This window comes from Betta splendens, chromosome 10, assembly GCF_900634795.4.
Source record: "Betta splendens chromosome 10, fBetSpl5.4, whole genome shotgun sequence".
Classification (NCBI taxonomy): Eukaryota; Metazoa; Chordata; class Actinopteri; order Anabantiformes; family Osphronemidae; genus Betta; species Betta splendens.
Genome location: NC_040890.2, coordinates 14,977,726 through 14,991,764, shown reverse-complemented (window position 1 = coordinate 14,991,764; position 14,039 = coordinate 14,977,726). Strand labels below are relative to the sequence as shown.

Sequence of the window (14,039 nt, the reverse complement as noted above, 5' to 3'; positions counted from 1 at the left end):
CCAACGTGAAACTGGTGAGTAATGTTACAGCCCACCGGGACGCTGTGATCTGTCTGTGCCCTGGATTTGCAGCCGGTAAGTTCTTAACCTTTATACAAATCATATTTTACTATCAATAAAATATCACATATTACACAACAAAAAGATTAAACCTCACTAATTAATAAATTATGACGATATTAGCTTATTTTATTTAACACGTTTGACGAACCTCTCGACAGTTAAAGCACCTTTGTTTAAACTGAATGAACCAATATTGTGGGTTTAACTGTGACTGAGGTTCCTCTTTGCTGACGGACAGCGTGAGGTCACCTCTATACACGTCATGTATCAGTCCCTGTGCCCACGTCTCCACCCATCCTGCACATTTTCCTTTCAATAATGTATAACAGAGGGCACCGACTTTGCATGTATCGTCAGCACCAGAACATGATCCCTGACATCTGGATCCCGCACTAGGCTCATACTGAATGATAATGGCCTCTCTGCCTTTTGATGAATTATTAAATTGAAATTGTTTTGCAAACAAAACATATTTGTTAACACAATGAAATCTGGGGTGAAAGCTGGAGCGTCATCAATATTTAATTTTCACTGTAGAAAACAATATAGCCTTTGGCCAGTTTCTGGTACATAATTAATGAAAGGCCAACAGAACGAACAATACATATAAAACAAGTGCCACTGTCATATCAACGCCGGTTTTAACACTGCAAACAACCGTTTCCACTTTGATACGTGGTCGGAGCTGCTATGTTTAATACATGCTGATGAGGTACGGTTCACACAAAACGCTCACTTTTCAAAGGACAGAATTTTGGGAAGATTTATTTGTGCTCTGCTGAGGCATTAAGATTCATAACCTCGTTGTCATCATTCAGTGAGCCTTCTATTGTTCCGCTGCTGGGCGCGTGCTGATCTCTCCATATTTGGGCTGTTTGATTGATTGAATATCAATGTCAGGCTGCAGTTATGGTGGATGCCTTGTGATTGAGCAGATTAATATTTGATGTGGTGTTGAAAAGTTGCCCTCTCTCCCTCCGTTTCCTTCCATCGCCGGCATCAGCGCGACGGAGAGTGGGAAAAGTCGACAGAGTGAATATCAAGTGGCTGATTGGGGCTGTCACGGCGGACCCCAGTGGACCCCGGTTGCCAGATGTGCTTGTCCATTGGTGTCAGCAGCAGGATTTGTCTCATGGGTTCGGCAAAGTTTGTCGGCGTGGACAGACGGTGCGGAGGAGGCTGCGGCGCAGAGCGCTGTCCCTCACTAGGACCTGCCACTCACGCTGTCCTTTTCTCTATTCATCACTGTCAGTGCACCGCTGATGCCGGTGTCTGATGACTACACCTATCCTATGGGGGCATCTCTCATGCCACATGTTACACCTGAACTAAATCTCCCACAACACGCGCCTCTGACTGACGCGTTTAAAGAGCTATTCCGTAATGAGACCTCAGTTCACCATAGAGAGGATGGTTTGTCCCTCACGGACGCATCCCAGAGGAGCACTCAGGTCGATAAAAGCATCCAGCTCAGGAAGGAAGGAAGGACGTTCCTTTTTTTTTTTTTGTGCTATTGATTAGACTTGCATGTTGTTCAAATGCGTTGCAATGTGTGAGCCATCCATAATAAGATATAGTAGTGAGTGAGGTGAAGGCTGGAGCCTCGAGCTTCGTTTTGCTTTGTCCTGAAACTCTCTTTCACCTGTGGGTAATGAATAGAAGCAGGTCTGTTATGAAGCGAGGAGGAGCGGTTTGGTGCTGTATTTGAGGGGCACCTTCCTACATTTACTAGTGTGTTACAGACCTTGGAGAGCTCATTTAAACCCTACTTTATTGTTTCCAGCAGCACCACTCAGGAGCGGGGGCGGCGCTTGTTGCTATGGAGGACGCGGCCAAGTGACGCGGCCGCTCCGACAGGACGGCGAGCGGGCGCGCATCGGAACGAGCCCGGGCGCTTGCGCACACGTGTCGTTGAAGGTGTCAGTGTTAAGTGCTCGCTGTGTGCGTTAAATCATCCTCCCGCCAAGGTTCGTGCGCCGTGCGCGCGTGCCGCGTGCGCTCGGAGGCAGCCAGCGGAGCCGGGGGAACATCTGCACACAGTGGCACAGGCCTTCTGCCTTAACACACGGCTCCTGCCGAGCAACGCTTCACGGCTTAGCAGGCTGTGACCTCCCAGAGGCTCCAGGGGAGCTCTTCCTCTTAAAAGCCAGCTGTGCCTCATACTTTCTCCCCGCCAAATATTCCACAGTCCAGCTGTTCACCTGAGAAGCATGGAGCACAGCCCTCCTACAGCACATTCTCCCTTTTATATTTTCTGGAGTGCCTTTGTGCAAGTGTGGGAGACCGTGGCACCGCGACATTGTTGTCGCTGTCAAAGCGACACATCTGGGTTTTTACTGGGGTCAAAACTTCATCCATATGTAGTTTGAGATTAAATTAAGTCTCACAAGGCGCAGGATATTTCCTATATGACCTTAGTTCAACATCTGAATGTTTAATCACCGTGTTCATGAGAGTCGAGTTTACTTTTTCTCTTCTGCTTCTTTGTTTTTTTTTTTCTAAATGTCACTGTTTGAGATTCAAATACAAACAGATTACTTTTAAAAGCTTCTCATATTGCTAATCAGATTGATGTGTTTGTGAATTTGCCACAGAGCATTACTGACTGAGCCGAATGGTGTGTGAAGATTTAATGCACGTCAGGTAACTCAGACACATTAAAGGATGTAATTGGAACAATAACATTTCACCACAGATAACAAAATGAGACTAAATGTCTAGAAAAGGAGAGGTGCTTTTTTACTGAAGGTTCTCGTAATCCTATTATTTTGATGATCAACGTGACGAATGAGACAACTGCTGAGGTTCAGAAAACGACTTTGCAAATGCCATGCGCTCCTTCCTCCGTTTGGTCTGCTGGCATGAAATGTTAGCACATTACGAAGAAGCGCTGACATTAATCTGCATAAACTATTTTGAGAGCAGCATTATTTGCATCAAAACTTATTTTGTCCAATCTGAAATTGTAGCGTATTTAAAAAGAGAGAGAGAATTCTGTTTTAAAAAGGTTACTGTATCAACACAAGACTGTGAGACAACTTAGAGGAGTTCAATGATCACAGAGCAAATCAGAGAAGTGGCTTAGACTGAGCCGATACACAATAAGGCCACAAGCATGCACAGCTGCATGCTACGGTATTGCATAATTAGCTCTTTAGGATTTCTTATTACTTACTGTGATGAGCTTATTAGCATGGAGCATGTGTTCAAATACTCAATCAGGAATTAAGCAGTGTAATGAAGCAAGACCAAGGTTAGAAAGACAGTGAGGACAGCAGTCACCTAAGCAGTCAGCTCAGCTGTGACGCCTCACTTTCATCTCCCGATGAAGGGAAAATGAAACGGCGCATGAGAGAATAACCCTCACACTCATCCACGAGAAGGGAAGAGTCCCAACCTCACCGTGATTGATGAATACCAGGGCAATGATATATCGGGTGCCCCCGTCCCTGTGCTATAATTTATGAGCAAGCTCGTTTAATTTGTCTGTGGCTTAATTTGGCCCGCGTATGACGTATGAACGCGTTGGGCAATTGATGACTTATGCTCTCTAGCACCAGTGGCGGAGTGAAACTAACATGTCCTTTGGCACAGACACCTTCACTGTCATCTGTCCAATGTACATGACCTGACAATTAAGCTAATAAGTGGAAATGGCACCTTCCCAATGCAATTTTAATGAGCACCATGTTGAGTAGAGGGTTCTGTTCATGAGCAGTCATTAATGGGCTGTTTCTAATTCCAAGCACTAAAGCTGAAATGGCAAACGCACTTGAACTGAAGGATCACCATTATTTCCATGGTTCCTCCTTCAACAAAGGCTGATTGTGGATCATCAACGTCCATCAACATTTTTCATGACCATGTGCAATGCTGTGAGGTTTACATGCAGTTCAGCCTGTCTGTTTGAGCCTCCCCTACCTAACGTGCAGTGGAGGTGTTCAAGCAGCGCAGGGGTGCGATATGGTTGTGTCATCCCATATCATGTCAGCAATACGAGCCCCATGAAGCATTTATATTAAAACCAAATACAGCAGAAACATGATAACAAGTGCTGAAAACACAAGTAACGCTGCCAAGCACTGAATTCGCTTTTTATTTTCTCAGAGACAAGTCGCACAGACACGTCACACCACAAAGGCCACAAAGACTGTGGTCTTGTAGCAACATTGATTATGAGGCTAGATGTGTCATAATTCGTCTTATTCTGCTCAGCAGATTGTAACTGATCACTTTGTGCCCTCACTTCACTGTGACCAACCAAAGCATCCTCATAGAGTGAGGAAAAATAGGTTTCTACAAGTTGGACAAAAGCTCCGTAGCTCAGACAGTCCATCAGGAGAACTGCTTGGTAAACACCAGTGATTGTAGTGACGTCATAACGAGCATGACATCATACGTACAGTACATCGAGACGGGCCACGCACTAATTAAAGCTCTCGTTAAGTTTACAGTATTTAAGATCCACTGTGTTGTATATAATCCTGCGACCAGATGTAAAGTGATTGATGCAGTGTCTCTGACGCCGTCCCTGCTGGGAAGCTAACGCTAGCTAGCACGCATGCACGCACGCAAGCTGCGGCTGTCTTCAGGTAACACGCTGATGCGCTGTCAAGACGGTGCCGATGAATTAGTGAACAGGTTTTCAGTTTCTGCCCCGTCTGTGGGAAAAGTGATCATTAAAGTGGATGTCTGTACTTAGTCAGAGCATCTGCTCCTGACAGTCAGCGCGCTGTAGCACTGGGAAGCTGCCTTTATCATTGGAAACAATGCTGTTGCAGGATAAGTTTGATAAGAGGAATCACACCTAATTTTATTTGAGTTCATCAAATCGGATCAGATCAGATAATCGTTACAGCCCTGATGTCCTGAACACGACTGCATACGCTGCTAACGCTGCTCAGAGCAGATCATCCGCTAATCTATGAGTTGGTGATTTCATGTGGGATTCTTCCTTCCTGTCCTTGAGCAAAACCACAAACCACAAAATAGCTGCTAGTCACCTGCAGGGACCTTCATCTGTGCTTAAATCCTTACTTAGTGCATCCCTCATAAAGCAGATGAGCTATGGATCCAATGTCAGAGGAAATCTAACAGCAATGTGACGCTCCATCCTAATGAAGCCTTTAAGGTTCAGTGTTTCTTGACTTGTTTTAAAGGTGTTAATTTAACTTGCTGGTGATCCTGGAGGCTGTAATTTGCAGAGCTGCTAACAACATTGCATTGCATTATGGCGAGAGGTGTCATATCAAAGATATTCTACAGTGCTGTCTTTTTAAGCAGGGCAGTCCAAACGGATCGGCGATTACGCAAGCATAGGTACGGTCTGTGCAACACCTTTAATCTCCCCGTTATCATAAGACGAGGGCTTCGCATTGTTGCCATACTTTGTGGGGCTGCCATTGTATGTAAAGGCTCACTAATAGACCCCAGTGGGGCATCATTCCTATTCCAGTCATGATGAAGACATCCTCTCTCTCCCAGTCTCCTTTCCTGTTTCGCTTTCTTCCAGTTTTTCTCTCTCTTGCTCTCTCACACTTGATATTTTTCTCTTGGCTTTTCTCTGCTCTGCCTCTGGGCCTGTGAAATGTCTCTGTTTGAGGACCCCCTCGTCCCTTTGGAAGCCATTAGAGAACCTTTATGAATATGTGCTGAAAGGGGGCTTTTTTTTCGGGGTGGGGACTGAGTGGGTGGGTAGTTGTTGGGGGATTTATGTGCAGTGCTATCATTGGTTATAGATGTGCTTTTAAACCACCCATGAATGTTAAATTTCAGTGTCTGGTGTTTTATTTTGCTCCACGCTTTTTCCTCTGCTGGATTGCTGGTAGTGCTGAGAGATGCTCGGGCTCTAAGTGTAGTGTCTGCGTGACACTTTATTGCAAAAATACTGTTAAATCTTCTGTCCTTCACAGTCTACGGGTTTCCTCTTCCTTTCCCAATATCTTCCCTCCAATGCCATCTCTACTTTTTCCTGACTTTACTACTGACTTTTTTTATTTGTAGATGGTTATAAGTGTCACTTGGGGCACAAACAGAGAGAGTGCATTGTGTTGGTAAGTGCTGCTCAATATAAGTGCATTCTGAAAGGGGGGGGGGCAGCGCTCAGTTTTCCCAGCATTTATGCATTCTGTCCCTATGAAATAAATATCACATATTTTAAAAGCTTGTATGTAAAATCGAGCCATGGTTAAATATGCAACGTGCTGCTTACGAGATAGTGGCCAGGATGTACTAAGTGCACCACTTTACTTGCGGCATCTAGTCTCAAATCTGACTGGTCTGACTATGTAACCCTGTGGCGGTTTGAATCTGTGTACGAACAGCAGTGCTTTTAGCAAGATCTGCCAACTGTGGGGTCTCTCCTCCGCTCGTTGACACGCGCTCTGTGGTTACAACATGGTAACGTGCAATGTGAACATCCGCTTTAACACAGAACGGAGCGAAAGTGAAACGGGGCCGTGCTTGCGGACGCTTTCATTAACTGCAGAAGAGGGCAGCTGTGTTGAGTCCTACCTGATGGCTGGGGCTGTGGGCCTGCCGGGTCAGACGAGAGCTCCGGTGATCATGAATCATGCTGCTGGGAACTGGGGTCCGGGGGACGGGAACTAAGCATTGCAAAAACACAGAGGTGCTTTGGAGGTCCTGCAGGCTCAGCCGATCAATCAGAGACCATTCTGTCATAATTACACCCAGAGAGTCATGACGCTGCGCTGTCCACACCTTGCAGCAGCTGTGTTCCTCCATCCCTCCCTCCGCTTCCTTTGTCAAGTGGTTAGTCTGACACTCTTTAATTCTATTCCCTGTAGCACATTCTTCATCATCCTCCCCTCCCCTCTGTCTCCTTTACCCCCCATCTTCAGTACTTACTTTATCTTTGGTCCTCCACTTGTCCTCCATTTTGATCTCACTGGGTTTATGCTCAGTCGCTGCATGCACACTTTGCACACAAATACATATGCACACTCAGACAAATGAACCTTCACTTGCACGGCACCGAGTTGCAGACTGGGGAGAGGATAGGTGGGAGGTGGACTGATGGTGTCTGTGGGGGGAGAGAGAGGGGTATGTAGGGCACTGTGTGGATAAAATAATGATTTCTCCTTCACACCTCCCTTGCTAATTAGTGCAGGCTGCCTGCTGCCTTGAAGGGAGTAGTGTCTAGGGAGCCCTGCTATTTGTCTTGAAGAATTACCGACAAGGAATCCGCGTTGCTCCTTAATCCCACAGATACTGTATAGAATTCAGCATTTATCTTATTCCAGCCACCTGTCATTTTGATTCAATGATTGTAATGATCATTATTGGCCCCACTATTCACTGCAGCCACGCAACAGGGATGTGCCATAAGCGCCAGAAGCTTTACTTCCCTTAGGACTTTCACATTGTAGACTGTTTCTGCATCTCATGCAGCAGCATCCTCCATCCATTCAGGTGTTTCCACCAAATTCCCCGATTATTTTCACCTTCACACTTCCTCAAAACTATTGTTTATCCATCCCATTGTAATTGGAGAGCTGTCAGCACATTGGTGACATCATTGAACCCGCTGTGTAGCTGAAACGATGGACCCGTGAGTGGAAACGTGTCTCTTAATGTTGACATTTTAAAGGGTGTATTTTAGGCTTTGACAGCTGATCAATTAGCAATTGATCGTCATCATTTAAAATTCAAACCGAATTAGAAAAAAAAACCCTGAAGTTCTTCAATAATTCTTATTAAACGTTAAGTCGTTAGTTTTATGTCACCTTTTTTTTGGTAATTTAAAGAAAAGCTACAGCTTAAATTTGAATAGACTCCTTTTTAATATTTCAACCATGGAGATATTTTATTCTAGTTTTGTAGCATTTTGGAATTAAAACAAGGGTAAAAATCTGAGTCAAGAAGCAGACTATGAATGAGATTTGGCTTTTAGCACCTCGCAACACTAATTTTATGTAATACAAATGTACACTGAACTTTGTTGAAGTTGTTTTGGAGGACATTTTAATTGTTAAACAAGTAAAACTAGTGTATGTAAAATTTTATGGCTACAGTTTGTTTAGGCAGCTTCTGCTGCAGCATCTGGAGCCAGAAAAACAAAGAGGTGATGTGTGAGGGTTTGAACCCACTGGCAAAAAGGACAGAATCCATCAACAAAGGAGCTACTGCTGGCACATTTTAAGAATAATAAGAGGTTTGTGGAATTTGTAAATCATCCAAAAGCTTTGCTAGAGCCACTTTATCAAAAGATAAACCTTAAAGTTTGATCAATTTGGCCTTTTTAAATAAATTTTCTTCACTATTTTATGAAAATAAATTCAAAATGGGAAAAATTAGGGAGAAATGGTTTTAATGTGCTGCTTGAAAAAGTGGTGGGCGTGTAGCATCTAAAAGACAAATGTGAGAGGTGGTTGTATGGGAATCCCATTATTATTATTTAGCCTAAGGTGCATGTCATCGCATAGCAGCCACATCTGACAAACCTGTCATGGCATGACAAAGAAGCCAATCATTAATGTCACGCCAGGAAAAAATAAGTACTATGTGTCTGTGGAAGTACTGCTCAGTAATGATGTCCATTTCCCTGCATTTTGTATATTTCCCTTCGACGCTAATAAGATGAAACTTTAATGATCGTGCTGTTCAATAATACGATACAGAAAACATGCGATGTACTGTTATTCAAATTCAACCAGATGTCTATCTGCAGATTATAAAGAAATGGAAAGTATGAAAATACATGAATAATATGAAAGAGCATCATCCTCTGAATGAAAGTAATAAATTCATGAACGGTGAGCTCACACAGAACAGCGAACACCCTGAATCAGAGGTGGCAGTGCTTCACTGACACCTGCTTCTCGGTTGCAGACACAATTTTTCTAAGACTATACAGATTTCTTCTGACCCAGTACCGTTTACAACAGATGGAAAGAAATGAACAAACAAATATCTTCCCTCCCTTTCTACTGTAGCTCGGTGTTAGCATGGTGGACTTGCAGTAGACCAGGGTGGCGACAGGACCTCCTGCGCTTGACAATTACTTGATTCCAGCTCCACACTACACAGAAATAGGCCGGTGTTTCCGGCCAAACAGCCAGGACCGAGCCAGGAACACTTGACAATCTGCATTTTAACAACTCCCACTGTCTTTATTATGGAGTCCTCCATGGAGCCTATTGTTGCTCAAAAAGGCACTGATGTGCTTTGACCTTGGTCTGCAGCTTTTATGTTTCTGGAAGTTCTCCCTGGCTCGTTGTCCGCCGTTTACAGTCACTTACATTTAATCTGGGGTTGATTTTTGCTTTTCCAGAGGGTTAGCTACAAATTCTTAAGCTGCATTTACAGGGACATCTAATATACTAGTCTATCTGATCCCTGGTGTGTTCAGTGCACTCAATGATACAAAGCAGCAGCGTTTAAATACAGCAGGTCAAATGACAAAAGTGAAGAATTGTCTGCTGCCAGTTGCTTTAGGACAGAGAAGAAGGGAGAGTGAGTGCAGTTGTGCCACAGACCTATTACTAGTTACCAACTAGAATTAACTTCAAAGGCAAAGCATTGACACAACCGCCCCTGAACAGATGCTAGTAGCAATACAGTTTTCTAGCTAAATGTTAACAATGCTTGTACATCATTGTACACAACCATTTGCCATCAACTAATAAGTGCAATTTGTGCTTAAAATGAACTTTAGCCATTGCAGTTGAGCGGTTTGTAGCCTCCGCGTTTTTGGTGCTTTTCGACAACTGACGAATTTCCTTTATCTGCAATTTGATTCATTCACTTTTTAATCAGGCCTTAGCATGCATAGATTGTGTGATAATTATAACGAGCTGAAAGTTTGACGCTGAAGTAGCTTCTCCTATAATAGATTTTATGATAAAGCTAGGGAGTGCAGCAGTTTTCATGACAAACTTACTGTAAAAAGAAAAGTCGATTAATAAAAAGATGTTTTCCGTCCTGTCCCGTATTTATTTTTCATCTAGCAGTCATAGCTGCTAAAGCACTAAAGCCCGGTGTTACAGTAAGTCAATAGACTGTTCGCCAGTGACCATAAACTATCATCAAGTGGAGTTTTGCCACGGCATCCTCCAAGCTGCAACATGGTCCCCCCTCTGTCTGTGAAAGTCATGATGACGCGAAGGCCACGCTGTGCCAAGTCAAGGACGCGCTGCCACTCTGCATACGATATTCCCCTCAGCAAGGCAGCAACTTCTAAACGCCCCTGCGCCGGTGCCACGTGAAATGGATGACACAGGCCTGAGCTAAGAGGCTTTGCCAGAGCTGAGGCTTACCAGTCTCACAGGTGTTAATGTGCGCTCTGCTGCCACCCTCGCTGAGAAGATTGGGCTCCACGCTCACTTTCAGCAGCTTGGGCCCTGGCACCGGCGCTGCCACCTCCAGCCCATACTCTCATTTACAGGTGATGTGCGAGATGCGCCCGTCTCGGCGACGGCCACGAGAGGCCGGCGGCGCCACTGACGAGTCGGTGGCGAAAAGTGAGCAGAGTAATTAATTGGCGTTTTGTTTTTTAAATAATAGTAGCTCTGGCTGCGAGAAGCAAAATGAGAGCAGAAGAGAAGAGAGATTTGTTCCTGTGCCGAGGGTAACGGTACAACAAAGGATACCTTGGAGATTTCTTGGAGAGAGGCAGAGAGGATTCACACTCAGGCTGGGATGTGTGCAGCTTTCAGGCGGGTATGAAAGGAACTCAAACATGCAATAACATGCAACAGTCGTAGGATTCATTTTCTGCTCATATACTGTAACAACAAAAAAAGGTTAAAAGTATCAGCGTGTGATTATTAGCGTTGCTCTTTTATCGGTCTCTGAAGTTCCATAATCGAACAACGACACAGCTTGGAGCACACGCTTCTGTCTTTTCCAGGTCACACCATCATCCCTCCCTACAGTACATACACCAGTGTGCTTCGCTTGTGGGCTTTTTCCCTTTATAGTGAGTAGATCCACAATGCCAGCATCTTCTGGGCCTCAGCTCGTCTTGTGTGCATACAGTAATGCATGGTTTTGAAGGTAAGTGAAAGGCCCGGGTCTGGTGTTGGAGCTGCACATGAAAGGCTTGTTTTTTTTGGATGACACAGCAACGGAAGATACAGGTTTTTCTTTTTATTTAAAAAATATCCTCCCTCCTGTCAGAGTTCACAGACAGCTTTCCTTTTTCAGAAACCCTGGGCCAAGGGAATTGCATCACACTTACATCAAACCAAGGAGTGAACACAGTGTCCAGCATAGTGCAATTCATTTCATTAATGGCAGTAGTGTGGAAGGAAAACAGCGATTTCTATGAGTATCCTATTTTATAAAATTTTGTGCGCAAAACAAATGGAAATGTCAGTCACTCAGTACAGTGATGTACATGTCAGGGCGCTGATGTTTGCTGCCTGTGCACTGTGAGCTTTAAGTGGGTGAAGAGTGAAGTCTCGCCTCACTTTTAGTGGAATTTTGGGCATGAGCAGCCTGGATTCCGGCTCGGTAGAAGCTGTAATTAGTTGTAATTTACAGGGCAACTCCTCCCCAGCGACCCCGCTGTGCACAATCCCCCGGCCGCTCGGAAAGACCGTGTTTCCTCGCACAGTGCATGGCACTCAAATGAACCACAACACTGCCATAATGGCTCGCTCCCCACTGATTTGCCCACCTTGTGTAAGGTAGCTGAAAGTCACTTCATGTGATGCTCAGTGGAGCGTTCAAACTGCTATTTCCATCTATTAAGATGTGAAAGAACAGAGGCGCCCACAGCCACCGTAAACACATCAATAAGAGGAGCCTTTGGAATAAACGGCAAACTTGGTGGTAATGTGAAGATATTGCTGCTGGATGCGTTCGCACCATCAGTGGCTGCAAACCGACGATATGTTTTTAGATCTAATGATACATTTGCATGTAATTCTCTGCGCTTATTGTTGTTCTGAAATCAGTCCAGATGCAATTTGAGCGCATCAATTTGGAGTCCAATGTTACTCAAGCAACTAATGGACTCTCAGGCAAAATGAAAATTGCTTCCTAATGATCTGACTAAGCTTGATGGGTGAATCTAAATTGATTAGTGCAGTAACATGAATGTAATATGGAATTAGCCTTTGAGAAGTGTGATCACATTTTTCTGGTACTTGCTGACCCTATTACATTCAAGCACTTTAGTGACTTAGTGATAGCTCTGGCTGTGCACTGTGTGCACTCCAGCACTTTTACAATATCTCTCCCTCGCCTTCTGCTGATTAGCAAATGTTCTCATAAATATGTGTTGTCATAGCTGTAATGAAATAAAAGTGGTATAAATAGAACATTAGAAGGCACTCAAGCCTCTTTATGTCATTTTTGCTGACGATTTTGAGGATTTAAAAGTGACAACAGAGACAGAAACCCAGATAAATATAGAATGTATCCGTATTTAAACTTCACAAAAGAGGAAATTAACATCATAATTAGGAGATAATGAGAATCCGATGCTCTAAAGTGCTTGTGTATATGTGAGACTGAATCACAGCAGACGTAGTGCAGCCCATGTTAAGGCAGCAGTAGTTAGTATTTTAGACATTTACATATGAATGGTAAAATGCCATTCACTATATTCATATTCATTCAAACAAATTTGTAACTAATGAAAATGTTTTTGTTCTAGAATTTGTGGATGTGACAAATTTTTTCGATACGCAAAAAAAACGGTAGAGTGACTTTGGCAAATTTCTGAGGAGAATTGGATTAAAGGACATGTGGTGTGCTGTAACCTTTCCCGGCTTCAGCTGAGCGCGGTAAGGTATTAAAATCAACTTGAATAGACGTGCTACTCACTTGAGCTAAGCCATCTATCACAGTGAATGTTTTATTCCATTACCATCCTCTGGACGATGCAGACTGTTTTGAATACTCCCCTTGTTGGTGTTTTCAAGGACACTTTGAAAAATGTTTCACAGTAATGTCATAATAATGTTGTTTTTAATGTACTGAAATGCAGGTTTTCCAGCAGTGATCTTTTTTTATTATCCTGCCTTCATGAGGCACGCTGTTCTCAGAGTTCCCCATTTTTGTGCATTTTTAATAAGTAGAACTTCACAAGATTCACCTTGATTTGTGGGAAGTTCGTGGTACAGTACTTTAAAATAAATTATGAAGAAAGCAAAAGCAAAACAACAAATCTGGTGATACAACAAAATGCCTGCATTGACAGCACGAGAACGCAGCCCATAACCTGGCAGTGTTTTGTCAGCACCTGGGAAACCACAGCAGAGCAGTGTTATGACTGCCTGGCTTTTTAACATTTCAAACGAACCAACCTTGCTGTGTAGGAGTTCAGCGTTGGGGAGAATTTGGTGTGATCAGCACTAAAACTTTGTCAGACATGGAACTATTTTTAATTAGCAAATAAAATGTTCCAACGTGTCGGAATTTCGTCCACGGACAAGGCCACGCTGAAAAATGAGGGCGATGTCACAAGCACTAAAGGAATCTGTTAAGACTTCGGGAACCGTCAGTGTAATTCACCCTTGAAAAACTGAGCTGACTACCCTAATGCTATTGGCTTCCATTGTGATGCGGGCGAGTGTATGAAAAACGTTGAGGTCCTTTGTTGAATGTCACCAGGATGGATGCTACATGCCTCACACTCAACACAAAACAATGCATTCGAGGGCAATGTCACCGACACTAGGAAAAAGAAATCAAAGCAATACATAAATGCAACTGCTGTTTAGAGTGCACTAACGCACTGTGCATTATTCTGAACTGCCTGTGTGAGTCTACGTGTCCACTTTGTTCACCCAATGACTACTGGAACAACACAAATGCTCCTGTGGGATTGATAAAGCACCCATCTGTCTCCCTATCTATATGTAACACACTTCTTTTAGTTGTTTAGGAGTTACTGAGCAGATCAACCACCAGTATTTATATTCCATATCATTGTACTGTGAATAAAGCCAGCATCCCTGAGCTACACTACTGTCTCCTATGCTCCTCCATCAGCCAAGGAAACA

At 43.8% G+C, this 14,039-nt stretch overlaps 1 long non-coding RNA gene across 1 annotated transcript in view; it reads right to left on the bottom strand.

Moving 5' to 3' along the window:
- The window catches only part of LOC129604737 (uncharacterized), a 100,316-nt gene that overhangs the window by 3,400 nt on the left and 82,877 nt on the right, over nt 1–14,039 (bottom strand). The window contains exon 2 of the long non-coding RNA XR_008695917.1: nt 6,577–7,105. This is a non-coding gene — a long non-coding RNA (uncharacterized LOC129604737). The remainder of the gene's footprint in view (nt 1–6,576; nt 7,106–14,039) is intronic.